A 6,808-nucleotide genomic window follows, 5' to 3' on the forward strand; every position below is an offset into this window, starting at 1 on the left:
TATTCCCTATCCTCCTCATCCCTAAGTAATTACAAATCTACTTTATATCTCTATAATTTTGTCTGTTTGGGACATTTCATGTAAAAGAAATCATATAATTTGTGGTATTTTGTGACTGGCTTCTTTCATGTTTTTAAGTTCTTCTGTGTTGTTAGCATATATCAGTACCTTATTTTCTTAGGGCAAAATAGTATTCCATTAAATAAATATACCCTATTTTTTTATGTCATAAACCCATAAGTGAGTTTATTTATATTAAATGAAGATTGTAGCCTGGATTGAAACAAAGCAGTAAAAAGCACTACTCCAACCTTTTTCCTGTCATGATCCTCAGTGCTTAACGTGGACAACATTAAAGGCCTTGTACACTAAAGGAAAGAAGGCAGAGGTTATGCAAAGCAATTGAATGTAGGTAATTGCTGAGGCAGGTTAGTACTATCCAGCCTATATTGCTTGAGGGCAAGCAGCCATTGGTGATTCCTGAAATGTCCATCGGTGTTAACATAATAGTTTAGAAATAAATAGTGGAAAGCCTCACAGGCCAAAGAAAAGGTATTTCATCTGTCCAGAGCCTCTCCCAACTAGAGTGTGGGATGAGGTTTTTAAAAGTGCTCAGCTCTAACTGCAGTGGGCTCTCAGTCAGATCCTATTGATTAGGTTCAGAATGAAGCAAGATAAATCCTTAGCAATAAAGGTAATTCTCTACGAGTGATGAAAAACTTCATGACCAAAAAGGAGTTTTCCAAAGTCCCTTTGCGACAGAGTCCAATGATGTGGCCAGAGGCTCAGTTAAGATGGATCCAATTTCCTTTTCTTCATGTCTTGGCCCTTCCTATGAGATTCCCAGTTTCCTGTTATGCATTGGTCAGTGCTGTAAGTTTGGAGGTCTCAAGGTCCAGATTTTGCTTGTGGTTTCTGATAGCAAAGGCTGCGTGGAGTCCTGTTCTGGGTCACCATCTGGTTGTTCAAGGCTGGTGTGTCAGAGGTCTAGGGTGGTTCTTCTCTAGACAAGGCTTGACCACACCATCCCCTGCATCTGGAGTCACATCCCACATTTCAGAGTTGTCTCCAAAAGTCTCCTCACTCTTCTCAACTGACGGGGAAAAGGTGTGGACTTGCTGTTTCTCCATCTGCTCCCAGAACTGCTGCTGCAGCTGCTTTTGCCAGAACTTCTGCTGGTACGTGGCCTCTCTCGCCAATAGTGGATGAGCTCAGAGGTCGGGAAGCTGCAGTCCTTGTCCCCCTGAATCACAACGTGGCTTGATCTGCAAGGGGAGGTCACATCTTGAAGTTGTGGGTGTCCCAGGGCCATGTTCAGTTGGCAGCTGTTGTGTCTTGCCTCTTCCACAGATGGTTCAAAATCTTGTCTCTTTGCTTTAGTTTAATCCGCTTCAAGAGGCAACTGGCGTGGAAGCTTGGTTAGTGACCTCAAGTAGTCTCTGTCCAGAATACAATTTCCAAGTGCATTCCGAAAACTCCTGGGGGCTCGCTTCAGCCCGTCTGTCACCGCCTCCTTCCTTGCCTTCTCCAAAGATGAGGCCTTGGACTTGAGGCCCTAACACCATAACCCACAGCTTCATGATATGAACCATCCTACAACTGGACCCTCACAAATGCACAGACTCCCATGTAGAACTTGCCATTGTTGAGGTCAACAAAATCCACATTCTGCTGTGTGATGGAGTATGCCCCGCCATTGTAACCAAACATGTCATTGGCCAGATTAATTACCCAATGACCCTCAATGTAACACACCTTCTGGCCTCCTCCAGTCATGTGCTACTTATGTATTCTGGGCCCAGCCTCTGCCTCAGGGCCTTCTCGATGGCCTGGTACTCTTCTGCTGTGTACTGGCCCTGTCCAAAGCATACCAAGCTGCCATGAGCAGCAGTATGGCTGTCACGCTCTCCAAAAATTGCTTCCTCTGTGCCAGACATCTTGATTCTGGTTGACCTCTCTGGCACTGCACAGTGCATGCAGGTAGCTCAGTCTACCCTATTTTGTTTATCCACTCACTTGTTAATGGTCATTTAAGTTGTTTCCACCTTTTGGCTGTTGTGCACAGCGCTCCTATGAACATCCATCTATACATTTTTGTTTGAATATCTGCTTTCAAATACTTCGTGTATAAACCTGAGTTTAATTGCTGGGTCTTATGGTAATTCTATGTTTAATTTATTGAGGAACTGTTAAATTGTAGCTCAGAGTGGCTGCACCATTTAAATTCTCATCAGCAAAGTACAAGGGTTCCAATTTCACCATATCCTTACCAACGCTTATTTTTTGTTGTTTTAAAATTATTATTATAGCTATCCTAATGGATGTGAAGTGGTGTCTTATAGTTTTGATTTGCATTTTCCTAATAATTAATGATGATGAGCATCTTTTTTTATGTGCTTGTTGGACATTTGCATATCTTCCTTGAAAAGATATCTATTTATGTCCTTTGCCTCCTGTTTCTTTTTTTTGTTGAGTTATAAGAGATTTTAAAATATGTATTATTGGTACTACATCCTTATTAGACATAAAATTTGCAAATGTTTTCTTCAATTCTGGAGATTGTTTTTTCACTTTCTTGATAGTGTCCTTTGATATACAAGAGTTTTAATTTTTAGGAATTCAAATTTATCTTTTTTTCTCTTTAATTTCTTGTGCTTTTGGTGATATGATAAACCATTGTTAAATAAAAGGTCATGAAAATTTATGCCTATGTTTACCTCTAGGAGTTTTAGCTCTTATGTTTAAGTCTTGGTCCATTTTGGATTTTTTTTAAAGATGTAAATTAAGGGTCTAACTTCATACTTCTGCATGTAGCTATTGAATGGCACTGGCACCAGTTGTTGAGAAGACTTTTATTTTCTCATTGAATACTCTTGGCATCATTGTCAGAAATCAGCTGATCACAGACACACAGGTCTATTTATGAACTCACAATTCTATTCCATTGATTTGTATGTCTATCCTAGTGCCAGTACCACTCTGTCTTGATTACTGTTGCTTTGTAGTAAGCTTTGAAATTAGAAGGAATAAATCCTCCTACTTTGTTAGTCTATTTTAAGATTGATTTGGCCCTTCTGGGTTCCTTGAAGTTCAATGTGAATTTTAGATTCAGCTTGTCACCTTCTACAAAGAAGCAGCCCAGAGTCTGACAAGGATGATGTTGAATCTGTAGACTAATTTGGGGAGTACAGCCATCTTGCATTTTTAAAATTCATTTATATCTTCTTTAATTTCCTTCAACAATATTTTGTAATTTTGAAAATATGTGTTGCACTTCTTTTGTTAAATTCATTACTTAGTGTGAATTACTTAGTGACCTCTTACAACTTGGAGACATATCCTTCTGTTGTAGGAAATTTTATCATTATTATTTCTTTGACCATTTCCCTTCTTCCATTTCCTCGGGTCTCTTTTTCTGGAACTCATCTTGGCTGAATGTAGGACTTCCTAGCTTGAACCTCTGGACTTTATTGCTTTATCCCTCTCTTTTGAAAAGAAATAGTTTCTTTGTTTTACTGTGTGAGAGTTTTCCACGACTCTATCTTCCAACTCTTTTATACAATTTCTCATTTTGATGATAATATTTTTAATTTCTAATAACCTTAATCTTTCTTATTCTATATATTTTTTCTTATTTTATGCATGCATTATTTTCTTATCTTTTTGATGATTCTAATTACAGGTTTTTATAAAGTTCTTTTTTTCTTCTTTGCACCCTGTTTCTCCTGTACAGTTATATATATACACACAGCACATATTATATAGGCAGTTGTCTATGGTCAACTGATTTTTGACAATAATGCCAGGAGAATGTGTGGGTGTGGGTGTGTGTATATACACAGATATGTATACACATATATAAATACACACATATGTATACATACATATACATGGATATATTAATATATATACATATCTATGTATGTAGATATATACCCTTATGCATATACATAGATATATACATACATATACATACATAGATATATATACAAACACACAAATTTTTTTATAGAAACCTCCTCTCTCCTTCTTGGAACTAGATATTCAACTTTTTTTTTCTCCTTCCTAACTCATAGTTTCTTTAGCAACATCATACAGGCAGAGAAGCTCTATAAACATTTAGAGATGCAGGCACCAAGTAATGAAAGAAAGCATTTCTATACATAAAACATTATTTATGCCTGTTTTTATTTTTTACATTAAGATGTAAACATTCTCTTATCCTAAATGGCTGGTGAAAAAACAGAAACAAAAACAAAAAACAAATTAAGGCTTTAAAAATAACTGGTAAGAAATTTCCAAGTGTTATTGCTGAATGTATCCAAACACCAAACATTATTAAATATAACTAATCAATTCAATGATAGGGAGGTAGCTCCTGACCAAAGGGGTAGGAGCTATAAAATATCAATACACAGCAAAATCACAATTAACTAGAATGTTCCGAAGCTGGAAACCACCATTCTCAGTAAAGTAACACAGGAACAGAAAATCAAACACCACATGTTCTCTCTCATAAGTGGGAGCTGAACAATGAGAACACATAGAAACAGGGAGGGGAACATCACATGCTGGGGCCTCTTGGGGGGTGGGGGGCTAGGGGAGGGATAGCATTAGCAGAAATACCTAATGTAGAAGTTGGGTTGATGGGTGTAGTAAACCACCATGGCATGTGTGTACCTGTGTAAAAAACCTGCATGTTCTGCACATGTATCCCAGAACTTAAAGTATAATAAAAAAGGAAAACTCTTTGTTTTAACTATTAGTTTAGAAAACCTGGGGGAGAAGCCAAGATGGCTGAATAGGAACAGCTCCGGTCTACAGCTCCCAGCACGAGCGACGCAGAAGACGGGTGATTTCTGCATTTCCATCTGAGGTACGGTGTTCATCTCACTAGGGAGTGCCAGACAGTGGGCGCAGGTCAGTGGGTAAGTGCACCGTGCACCAGCCGAAGCAGGGGCGAGGCATTGCCTCACTCGGGAAGCGCAAGGGGTCAGGGAGTTCCCTTTCCAGGGGTGACAGACGGCACCTGGAAAATCGGGCCACTCCCACCCGAATACTGTGCTTTTCCGACGGGCTTAGGAAACGGTGCCCTAGGAGAGTATATCCCGCACCTGGCTCAGAGGGTCCTACGCCCACGGAGTCTCGCTGATTGCTAGCACAGCAGTCTGAGATCAAACAGCAAGTCGGCAGCGAGGCTGGGGGAGGGGCGCCCGCCATTGCCCAGGCTCACTTAGGTAAACAAAGCAGCCTGGAAGCTTCAACTGGGTGGAGCCCACCACAGCTCAAGGAGGCCTGCCTGCCTCTGTAGGCTCCACCTCTGGGGGCAGGACACAGACAAACAAAAAGACAGCAGTAACCTCTGCAGACTTAAATGTCCCTGTCTGACAGCTTTGAGGAGAGCAGTGGTTCTCCCAGCACGCAGCTGGAGATCTGAGAACGGGCTGACTGCCTCCTCAAGTGGGTCCCTGACCCCGGACCCCCAAGCAGCCTAACTGGGAGGCACCCCCCAGCAGGGGCAGACTGACACCTCACACGGCCGGCCAGGTACTCCAACAGACCTGCAGCTGAGGGTCCTGTCTGTTAGAAGGAAAACTAACAGAAAGGACATCCACACCAAAAACCCATCTGTACATCACCATCATCAAAGACCAAAAGTAGATAAAACCACAAAGATGGGGAAAAAACAGAGCAGAAAAACTGGAAACTCTAAAAACCAGAGTACCTCTCCTCCTCCAAAGGAACGCAGTTCCTCACCAGCAACGGAACAAAGCTGGACGGAGAATGACTTTGACGAGCTAAGAGAAGAAGGCTTCAGACGATCAAATTACTCCGAGCTACGGGAGGATATTCAAACCAAAGGCAAAGAAGTTGAAAACTTTGAAAAAAATTTAGAAGAATGTATAACTAGAATAACCAATACAGAGAAGTGCTTAAAGGAGCTGATGGAGCTGAAAACCAAGGCTCGAGAATTACATGAAGAATGCAGAAGCCTCAGGAGCCGATGCGATCAAATGGAAGAAAGGGTATCAGCCCTGGAAGATGAAATGAATGAAATGAAGCGAGAAGGGAAGTTTAGAGAAAAAAGAATAAAAAGAAATGAGCAAAGCCTCCAAGAAATGTGGGACTATGTGAAAAGACCAAATCTACGTCTGATTGGTGTACCTGAAAGTGACGGGGAGAATGGAAACAAGTTGGAAAACACTCTGCAGGATATTATCCAGGAGAACTTCCCCAATCTAGCAAGGCAGGCCAACATTCAGATTCAGGAAATACAGAGAATGCCACAAAGATACTCCTCGAGAAGAGCAACTCCAAGACACATAATTGTCAGATTCACCAAAGTTGAAATGAAGGAAAAAATGTTAAGGGCAGCCAGAGAGAAAGGTCGGGTTACCATCAAAGGGAAGCCCATCAGACTAACAGTGGATCTCTCGGCAGAAACCCTACAAGCCAGAAGAGAGTGGGGGCCAATATTCAACATTCTTAAAGAAAAGAATTTTCAACCCAGAATTTCATATCCTGCCAAACTAAGCTTCATAAGTGATGGAGAAATAAAATACTTTACAGACAAGCAAATGCTGAGAGATTTTGTCACCACCAGGCCTGCCCTAAAAGAGCTCCTGAAGGAAGCGCTAAACATGGAAAGGCACAACCGGTACCAGCCACTGCAAAATCATACCAAAATGTAAAGACCATCGAGACTAGGAAGAGACTGCATCAACTAACGAGCAAAATAACCAGCTAACATCATAATGACAGGATCAAATTCACACATAACAATATTAACTTTAAATGTAAATGGACT

At 40.9% G+C, this 6,808-nt stretch overlaps 1 pseudogene; it reads right to left on the bottom strand.

The window, feature by feature from the left end:
• Positions 1-711: 711 nt before the first annotated feature.
• Positions 712-1,937, bottom strand: LOC129031664 (DNA repair protein RAD52 homolog; annotated as a pseudogene).
• Between the last annotated feature and the right edge of the window lie 4,871 nt (positions 1,938-6,808).

This window comes from Pongo pygmaeus, chromosome 11, assembly GCF_028885625.2.
Source record: "Pongo pygmaeus isolate AG05252 chromosome 11, NHGRI_mPonPyg2-v2.0_pri, whole genome shotgun sequence".
Lineage (NCBI taxonomy): Eukaryota > Metazoa > Chordata > Mammalia > Primates > Hominidae > Pongo > Pongo pygmaeus.